The sequence below is a fragment of the Delphinapterus leucas genome, chromosome 1, assembly GCF_059928025.1.
Source record: "Delphinapterus leucas isolate spDelLeu-1000000601 "Yukka" chromosome 1, BTC_Dleu_Yukka2, whole genome shotgun sequence".
NCBI lineage: Eukaryota > Metazoa > Chordata > Mammalia > Artiodactyla > Monodontidae > Delphinapterus > Delphinapterus leucas.
Window position 1 is genome coordinate 122,375,553 of NC_143129.1, and position 10,956 is coordinate 122,386,508.

Consider the following 10,956-nt stretch of genomic DNA (forward strand, 5'->3'; position numbering starts at 1 on the left):
CTGTTGCAGCCATTTGAAAAAATGAATCTAAAATTCATATAGATCTGCAAAAGATGTGTAATAGTCAAAACAGCTTTAAAAAAGAACAAAATTGGAGGACTTACACCAGCTGATTTCAACACTTATTATAAAGGAATCTATATACAGAGCTGTAAAGATGGACACCCAAATTTTACAGGGGCAAAACATTTGGTAAAATTGTTGTCTGAGATGACTTGGAAAGCAGGCCACATGGCTAGTGAGGCCGTAGCTCTGGGCAAAGTGATTGGCAAGAGAATAACTGGGCTCACTTTCTTTGTACTGCATCAAAGCATTATAAGAAATGAGCTCAGGAAATAAGTGGCCGGTTTGCAAGCAGAAATTGAGAGTCCAGAAATTGGACGCCTGACTAGAAAAGCTGTATGATAGCTGTTAGACCCCGAACACAAAAGCCTATTAAAATCCAGCTTTCCTGCTGCCATTGGGCTAACCAAAGTTACTTGTGGTGAGGTTTGAGGGTGATGGTCCTGACTGAAGGGGTATGACAGCATCTCCCACTGTCCCTGACACAATTGTGAGGCCTCTGTTCACTCAACATCATGAGAGGAAACACAGACCTGAAGCAAAGAAATTTGGATCAGAGAAAACATATTCCAGGGCCACACCAGTCCTCCAGGAACTGCAGGCAGTGAGGCTGCCTCAGCCTCCCAAAATGCCCAAGCAACAAGATGGATGGGAGAAGGGCCTTGCCTTCATTCTGGATATGTTCGTATCCGGATAAACTCCATGCCTAAAAGATGTGCTGAAAATCCAAGCTCCAGAAATATGTGGAATGTTTCTTGGAACTGGGCCGCTAACAACTTTCAACTGTGCAAACAAAAGCATTGTAAATCAGGCTTTTCTAAGAAAAAGGTGCTCAAACATTCAGTAAGCTTGGTTACTAGTATTCTTAACAGGAATTTCTGTTCTTTCATTCTCAGTCACTTTATTACAAGTTAATCTTTTTAAATCCTACTTTGGATCATTCAAGCTTCTCAGAAGTACTTTGGATTATTAGAATTACAGACTTCGTTTTGAAATTGCTTTTCATAGGCTCAAAAAATCTTATAGTAGTGCCTTCTTTCATCCTGCTTTTTAAATCCAGGGCTTACTGGTGTATGCTCTTAGAAGAATTATGTCAGTTTTACTGAACTTTGTTCCCATATCAGTTTTGGTTTCATTACCTTATTTGCTTCAGGGAGTTTAATAATACAATTAGCTAGATTCTTGGGATATTACTGTCTTTATTCTACCTCATTTTATAGCTTTTGGGATTTTTTGGAAATCTGAGAACTTTCAGATAGGTTTCGTGAATTTTTTTTTTTTTTTGCGGTACGCGGGCCTCTCACTGTTGTGGCCTCTCCCGTTGCGGAGCACAGGCTCCGGACGCGCAGGCTCAGCGGCCATGGCTCACGGGCCCAGCTGCTCCGTGGCATGTGGGATCTTCCCAGACCGGGGCACGAACCCGTGTCCCCTGCATCGGCAGGCGGGCTCTCAACCACTGCGCCACCAGGGAAGCCCCTGTGAATATTTTTTACACAGCCAAGTTACAGAGTGACTTATTTAGATGTGGATGATATTTGTTCAGTATGTCAAGGTGAATTTCAGAAAATTATTCTTCCCATCAGTCAGCATGTTTTTCTGAAGAATGCACTCATTGCCTTATGGTTTTACAGAGGGAATATATGTCCACTGTGCAGAACTGTGATTTCAGACCTTAGAAACAGATGGAAAGATGGGGCTGCCTCCTCGTACCTTCAAATACAATTAAGTCCTATGAACTATTAAAAAAACTAATTTCATTTGGTTACAATGACTATTAGTAGATCCATTCAGATGGATTTCAGTACTAAAAATTAAGAAAAATGTTTCCAAACACTTTTAGAATACCAGAACAAGATTTAAGCATGTTTTAATTCTTTTAATTTAAATGAGTGAAAGAACACTGCTTTTGAAAATATAATAGTCAACCCAATGTGTATGTCAACAATACTTCTTCAATCCTAATTACTTGACATATGATTGTGATGTAAAATTGTAAATGCGTTCTCTTGTTAATTTTACCAAAAACAGCAACTGGATAACTAACTATAACTAGTTGTTTTAGAGGAATTTGGGTATTCTTTTCTGACATTGTTTCAGAATAAAGAATATTTTTCATAATATTTTAAGATATATCTTTATCCAAAATCTCAAAAATTTTTTAATTTTCATAAAATTTGTATTTTTAAATGAAAGTTCCATATGCTATATTTTACCTGCAACCATTAGATTTTCTAAGTGCATATTAATTTACTGAGGATGATGTATTTTAATATTGTATTACTCTTTGTAATATGATTAACAATCAATAAGAATTAATCATTTAAATTATTCCAAAACCTCAGTGTTGTTACAAAGTTACATTAATGGTGTGGCCGCCACCCAAACCTATTGTCCTCAAGGTAAACACCATTAAACTGAAAAAGAAGGGCATGGGGGCAAAGAAGCAAATAAATAAGACTTGAGAACAACATCTAGGCAAAACTTTGAGTATATTTACTGGCACGTGGAACTGACTAGAAGCTAACAGATCAAAAACCTTCTAAATTTTTGGGTGAACTGCACTGCCAAATAAACATGATCTCAACCTGAAAAAGCCTGTGGCTATTTGAACATTAAAACTATCTCAGGACCTCATGCTTGCACAAGCAGAAAGCAGGCTGTGAAAGTTGTACAGTCCTCATGAAGAATAAACTCCCCAATGTCCTCTTCAGGCGCAGCCATGGAATATAGGACGTGGAAGACCCACCCAGAGGATGGACCAAGTGGACAAGGGAGTTCCAAGAGGAGAGGAGAATCAGAATCTAAACAAGGACCTTCCCCACCCACAGGGCAGGAGACCTTCCTGAACCTGCTCAGCAGGATATCATGTGTACCAGCAACTAATAACTGTCTTCCATTCTTTTGTTTTCCAAGAGAGATTTTATTGTAGTTATCCCTTCTCTGATCCACCGTATATTGAGTGGGAGAAGGGATGAACAACTTATCTTTTTATTCACAGATCTCCACAAGGAGCCCCATCCAGACACCACAGACATCATCTGAAGATCCTAAACTTTGTACTGCTACCTTGACTTCATGTGTCTTGGAGTTGCCTCCTGTGGAAAAAAGAAGGTGTTCTACAAAAGGAAGAAAGAATAGGATAGGAAATTTGTGACCAGAAGGAAAGACTGTGGAGGATACTGGTTAGTAAGTCACCAAAAACTACTTCCTTTTTCTCCTGGGCACACTGCTAGATTACACTTCCCAGTCTCCTTTATGGCTAGACATGGCCCTGTGTCAGTTCTGACCAATGAAACGTGACATCCGTTGCTTCCAGGCCTGGTCCATTTAGCTCTTGATTCATGACCCTACATGGCCTTTGCCTTCCAGCTGGCTAGACTGGAGATGACTAGGACAACCTTGAGAGTCATGATGTGAAGATGGAGCAGCCACAGGATAGAGGAAACCTGTCTCCCTGAAACATGTGGAGAAAGGCCACCCTCCAGGAGTGACTGTATTGTACTATTATCTGAGCAAAACATAAATATTCTTTAATCATACTAAGTTCCCGAGGCTTAGGAGTTTATCTGTTACAGTCACTAATGTATGCACAGCAGAGGGAACAGCACAGGCAAAGATAGGATTGAAATAGATGACATAGCCTGAGAAAGGTGAGGAGTTCCCTCTGGCTGAAATGTAGACACCGGGGGGAGAGTTGCAGAGGGTGAGCTTAAAAGGGTTAGCTAGAGTAAATGCTGCCAGTAATCTGCCTTTTCTGAGGCAATTGAGAATCCAAGTCTTTTACACACTGTTGCCCCCCAAGATTGAGAACATGAAATGTAATCACCAAGCTGACAACAGCTTTTGCAGTCTGTTAAAGCTACAACTCATACCAAAATGGATCCTGCTGAATTCAGTAAGAAAATCGAGAATCAATAACCTTGAGAGGAAAAAGCTAATTTTTAAATCTTTATGAAACCGTGTGTGTGTGCTCACACATGCACGCACACACACACACATGCACGTGTGTGGTGTGTTTTCAAGTAATGAATGATATTCACGCAACAAAACGAGGTTGGCTTCAATTAATGTCACATTTTCCAAGCTCCTTCCAGGTGGCAAGTGTCCGACTAGGTGTCTATGACAGGAAGATAAATAAATGACTTACCAGGGCTTGGAATCACTCACAGACTAATACAATTGGTAGGCACGTAAACAGATTAACCAGGATACATGAGGACACATGCTATTATAAAAACAGGACCCACTAGAACTACAAGGGTTAGGGAAGAATCATGGGCAACTGAACTTCCTTAGCCTGATACTGAAGATGCTTCTTGATCGGACCCAACCTACCTTTGCAGGCTGAAATATCACTACATTTCTTCACACAATTAGTTGCTCTCATACCCATACTCCACTTTTCCACCTCCATGCCTTGCCTTCTGCCTCAAATTCTCTCTGACCCATTGCTGGTCACTGTTTAAGGTGCTAATAAGATTCCACTCATAAAATCTTCCCTGGTCCCAGTGCGGTGGGCTCTCCCTTCTCGCATCAGCTCTCTCTGCCTCGGTAACTTACCACTCTCTGCTGTGCATAATAGCTATTTACGGACTTCCTGGTCTTGTCTGTGGAGACTAAACTGTAAACCCCCTGAGGACCAGGAATGTTTCTAGTCCTTTTTTATACTCCCAGTACCAGGTATAGCACTTTGTATGTACCTAGTGGATGTTCAATAGATATTTTCTGAATATTAAAATTTTAAACCCAAAACTCACTCCCTGCTGACTCTACACACACCAGTAGTCACTGTACTCTTTGGTCCAGAGCTTAAATGTTGAGTGATATATGATGTTTTCTCATGAGAGGAAGGTAATTTTGTAAGAGGATTCAGTGATAATGAACAAGAAAATAAAAATAGTGCCTACTTATTTCACAAAAATTAAGACAGTTCAATAGACAATAGCTTACTGATTAGAAAGATTGAATGTAAACTTTACTGCAAAAAAATCTTTTCTGGAAGAATCTCTGTTAACTTGTAAAATATCATGTTCAGGAGGAGCTTCAAGATGGCGGAAGAGTAACACATGGATATCACCTTCCTCACCACAAATACATCAGAAATCCATCTACATGTGGAACAACTCCTACAGAACACCTACTGAACTCTGGCAGAAGACCTCAGACCTCACAAAAGGCAAGAAACTCCCCAAGTACATGGGGAACAGACACCCTCAGGCGACCTACACGCAAAGGTGGAGTTAAATCCAAAGCTGAACCCCAGGAGCTGTGCGAAAAAGAAAAAAAAGGGAAATTTCTCCCAGCTGCCTCAGGAGCAGTGGATTAAATCTCCACAGTCAACTTGATGTACCCTGCATCTGTGGAATACCTGAATAGACAACGAATCATCCCAAAGTGAGGAGGTGGACATTGGGAGCAACGATATATTTTTTTTTCCCTTTTTCTCTTTTTGTGAGTGTGTATGTGTATGCTTCTGTGTGTGATTTTGTATGAATAGATTAGCTTTTACCATTTATCCCAGGGTTCAGTCTCTCCATTTGCTTGTTTGTTTGTTTGTTTTAGTATAGTTTTTAGCTCTTGTTATCATTGGTGGATTTGTTTTTTGGCTTGGTTGCTCTCTTCTTTCCTTTTTTTTATTTTTTAAATTTTTTTAATAATTATTTTTTATATTAATAAATTTATTTTATCTTATTTTATTTCATTTTATTCTATTATATTTTGTTTTATCTTCTTTCTTTCTTTCCTTCTTTCTATTTTTCTCCCTTTTATTCTGAGCCATAGGGATGACAGGCTCTTGGTGCTCCAGCCAGGCATCAGGGCTGTGCCTCTGAGGTGGTAGAGCCAAGTTCAGGACACCGGTCCACCAGAGACCTCCCAGCTGCACCTAATAGCAAATGGCGAAAATTTCCCAGAGATCTCCATCAACGCCAAGACCCAGCTCCACTCAACGACCAGCAAGCTACAGTGCAAGACACCCTATGCCAAACAACTAGCGAGACAGGAACATAGCCCCACCCATTAGCAGACAGGCTGCCTAAAATCATAATAAGGTCACAGAAACCCCAAAACACACCACCAGACATGGACCTGCCCACCAGAAAGACAAGATCCAGCCTCATCCACCAGAACACAGGCACTAGTCCCCTCCAACAGGAAGCCTACACAAGCCACTGAACCAACGTTACCCACTGGAGGCAGACACCAAAAACAACGGGAACTACGAACCTGCAGCATGCTAAAAGGAGACCCTAAACACAGTAAGTCAAGCAAAATGAGAAGACAGAAAAACACACAGCAGAAGAAGGAGCAAGGTAAAAACCCACCAGCCCTAACAAATGAAGAGGAAAGAGGCAGTCTACCAGAAAAAGAATTAGAAAAATGATAGTAAAGATGATCCAAAACCTTGGAAATAGAATAGACAAAATGCAAGAAACATTTAACAAGGACCCAGAAGAACTAAAGAGCAAACAAATAGTGATGAACAACACAATAAATGAAATTAAAAATTATCTAGAAGGGATCAATAGCAGAATAACTGAGGCAGAAGAACGGATAAGTGACCTGGAAGATAAAATCATGGAAATAACTACTGCAGAGCAGAATAAAGAAAAAAGAATGAAAAGAACTGAGGACAGTCACAGAGACCTCTGGGACAACATTAAACACATCAACATTCAAATTATAGGGATCCCAGAAGAAGAAGAGAAAAAGAAAGGGACTGAGAAAATATTTGAAGAGATTATAGTTGAAAACTTCCCTAATATGGGAAAGGAAATAGTTAATCAAGTCCAGGAAGCACAGAGAGTCCAATACAGGGTAAATGCAAGGAGAAACACACCAAGACACGTATTAATCAAACTATCAAAGGGAAGGGAAAAACAGTAAGGGAAAAACAACAAATAACATACAAGGGAATCCCCATAAGGTTAACAGCTGATCTTTCAGCAGAAACTCTGCAAGCCTGAAGGGAGTGGCAGGACATATTTAAAGTGATGAAAGGGAAAACCTACAACCAAGGTTACTCTACCCACCAAGGATCTCATTCAGATTTGATGGAGAAATTAAAACCTTTACAGACAACAAAAGCTAAGAGAATTCAGCACCGCCAAACCAGCTTTACAGCAAATGCTAAAGGAACTTCTCTAGGCAGGAAATTAAGAGAATGGTAATAGGAACATACATGTCGATAACTACCTTAAATATAAGTGGATTAAATGCTCCAACCAAAAGACACAGACTGGCTGAAGGGATACAAAAATAAGACCCGTGGGCTTCCCTGGTTGTGCAGTGGTTGAGAGCCCGCCTGCCGATGCAGGGGACACGGGTTCATGCCCCGGTCCAGGAAGATCCCACATGCCGCGGACCGGCTGGGCCCGTGAACCATGGCTGCTAAGCCTGCGCGTCCAGAGCCTGTGCTCCACAATGGGAGAGGCCACAACAGTGAGAGGCCCACATATCACAAAAATAAAATAAAATAAAATAAGACCTGTATATATGCTGTCTACAGGAGACTCACTTCAGACCTAGGGACACATACAGACTGGGAGTGAGGGGATGGAAAAAGATATTCCATGCAAATGGAAATCAAAAGAAAGCTGGAGTAGCAATTCTCATATCAGACAAAATAGAATTAAAAACAAAGACTATTACAGGAGACAAAGAAGGGTACTACATAATGATCAAGGGATCAATACAAGGAGAAGATATAACAATTGTAAATATTTATGCACCCAACATAGGAGCACCTCAATACATAAGGCAAATACTAACACCCATAAAAGGGGAAATCGACAGTAACACAATCATAGTAGGGGACTTTAACACCCCACTTTCATCAGTGGACAGATCATCCAAAAGGAAAATAAATAAGGAAAAAAAACTTTAAATGACACATTAAAAAAGATGGACTTAATTGATATTTATAGGACATTCCATCCAAAAACAACAGAATACACTTTCGTCTCAAGTGCTCATGGAACAGTCTCCAGGATAGATCATATCTTGGGTCACAAATCAAGCCTTGGTAAATTTTAAAAAATTGAAATCATATCAAGTATCTTTTCTGACCACAATACTATGAGAATAGATATCAATTACAGGAAAAAATCTGTAAAAAATACAAACAAATGGAGGCTAAGCAATACACTACTTAAAAACCAAGAGGTCACTGAAGAAATCGAAGAGGAAATCAAAAAATACCTAGAAACAAATTACAATGAAAACACGACGACCGAAAACCTATGGGATGCAGCAAAAGCAGTTCTACGAGGGAAGTTTACAGCAACACAATCCTACCTTAAAAAACAAGAAACACCTCAAATAAACAACCTGACCTTACATCTAAAGCAATTAGAGAAAGAAGAACAAAAAAAAAAACCAAAGTTAGCCGAAGGAAAGAAATCATAATGGTCAGATCAGAAATAAATGAAAAAGAAATGAAGGAAACGATAGCAAAGATCAATAAAACTAAAAGCTGGTTCTGGGGCGTCCGGGAAGATGGCGGCAGAGTAAGACATGGAGATCACCTTCCTCCCCACAGATACACCAGAAATACATCTACATGTGGAACAACTCCTACAGAACACCTACTGAACGCTGGCAGAAGATCTCAGACCTCCCAAAAGGCAAGAAACCCCCCACGTACCTGGGTAGGGCAAAAGAAAAAAGAACAAACAGAGACAAAAGGATAGGGACAGGACCTGCACCAGTGGAAGGGAGCTGTGAAGGAGGAAAGGTTTCCACACACTAGGAAGCCCCTTCGCGGACGGAGACTGCGGATGGCGGAGGGGGAAAGCTTCGGGGCCGCGGAGGAGAGCGCAGCAACAGGGGTGCAGAGGGCAAAGCAGAGAGATTCCCGCACAGAGGATCAGGGCCGACCGATACGCGGGCAGGGAATTGAGGCTCGGGCTTCCATCGGAGCTGGTGTTGGTGAGGTTGGCGGCGTGAAAACAGCCTGCAGGGGGTTAGTGCGCCACGGCTAGCCGGGAGGGAGTCCGGGGAAAAGTCTGGACCTGCCGAAGAGGCAGGAGACTTTTTCTTCCTTCTTTGTTTCCTGGTGCGCAAGGAGAGGGGATTAAGAGCGCTGATTAAAGGAGCTCCAGAGACGGGTGCCAGCCGCGGCTAAAAGCGCGGACCCCAGAGACGGGCATGAGACACGAAGGCTGCTGCTGCCGCCACCAAGAAGCCTGTGTGCGAGCACAGGTCACTATCCACACTCCCCTTCCGGGGAGCCTGTGCAGCCCGCCGCTGCCAGGGTCCCGGGATCCAGGAACAACTTCCCAGGGAGAACGCATGGCGCACCTCAGACTGGTGCAACGTCACGCCGGCCTCTGCTGCCACAGGCTTGCCTGGCACTCCATGCCCCTCCCTCCCCCCCGGCCTGAGTGAGCCAGAGCCCCCGAATCAGCGGCTCCTTTAACCCCGTCCTGTCTGAGCGAAGAACAGAGGCCCTCCGGCAACCTACACGCAGAGGCGGGGCCAAATCCAAAGCTGAGCCCCTGGGAGCTGTGAGAACAAAGAAGAGAAAGGGAAATCTCTCCCAGCAGCCTCAGAAGCAGTGGATTAAAGCTCCACAATCAACTTGATGTACCCTGCGTCTGTGGAATACCTGAATAGACAACGAATTATCCCAAATTAAGGAAGTGGACTTTGGGAGCAAGATTTATGATTTTTTTCCCTTTTTCCTCTTTTTGTGAGTGTGTATGTGTATGCTTCTGTGTGAGATTTTGTCTGTATAGCTTTGCTTCCACCATTGGTCCTAGGGTTATATCCGTCCGTTTTTTTTGTTTGTTTGTTTTTTTAATTTTCTTTCTTAATAATTATTTTTTATTTTAATAACTATATATTTTATCTTACTTTATTTTATTTTACTTTATCTTGTTTCTTTCTTTTTTTTCCTTCCTTCCCTCCTTCCTTCCTTCCTCCCTCCCTCTTTCCCACCCTCCTTTATTTTCTTCTTTCTTTCTTTCTTTCTTTCTACTTCTACTGATTCTTTCTTCCTGCTTTTTCTCCCTTTCATTCTGAGCCGTGTGGATGAAAGGCTCTTGGTGCTGCAGCCAGGAGTCAGTGCTGTGTCTCTGAGGTGGGAGAGCCAAGTTCAGGACACCGGTCCACCAGAGACCTCCCAGCTCCACATAATATCAAACGGGGAAAATCCCCCAGAGATCTCCATCTCAACACCAGCACCCAGCTTCACTCAACGACCAGCAAGATACAGTGCTGGACATCCTATGCCAAACAACTAGCAAGACAGGAACATAACCCCACCCATTAGGAGAGAGGCTGCCTAAAATCATAATAAGTCCACAGACACCCCAAAACACACCACCAGACGTGGACCAGCCCACCAGAAAGACAAGATCCAGCCTCATCCACATCCACCAGAACACAGGCACTAGTCCCCTCAACCAGGAAGCCTACACAATCCACTGAACCAACCTTAGCCAATGGGGACAGACACCAAAAACAACAGGAACTACGAACCTGCAGCATGCTAAAAGGAGACCCTAAACACAGTAAGATAAGCAAAATGAGAAGACAGAAAAACACACAGCAGATGAAGGAGCAAGATAAAAACCCACCAGCCCTAACAAATGAAGAGGAAATAGGCAGTCTACCTGAAAATGAATTCAGAATAATGATAGTAAAGATGATCCAAAATCTTGGAAATAGAATAGACAAAATGCAAGAAACATTTAACAAGGACCTAGAAGAACTAAAGATGAAACAAACAATGATGAGCAACACAATAAATGAAATTAAAAATACTCTAGATGAGATCAATAGCAGAATAACTGAGGCAGAAGAACGGATAAGTGACCTGGAAGATAAAATCATGGAAATAACTACTGCAGAGCAGAATAAAGAAAAAAGAATGAAAAGAACTGAGGACAG

The 10,956-nt window shown here is 41.9% G+C and overlaps 1 pseudogene; it reads left to right on the top strand.

The window, feature by feature from the left end:
- Window positions 1-795: 795 nt before the first annotated feature.
- Window positions 796-1,322, top strand: LOC111178336 (E3 ubiquitin-protein ligase RNFT1 pseudogene; annotated as a pseudogene).
- The last annotated feature ends 9,634 nt before the right edge of the window (window positions 1,323-10,956 follow it).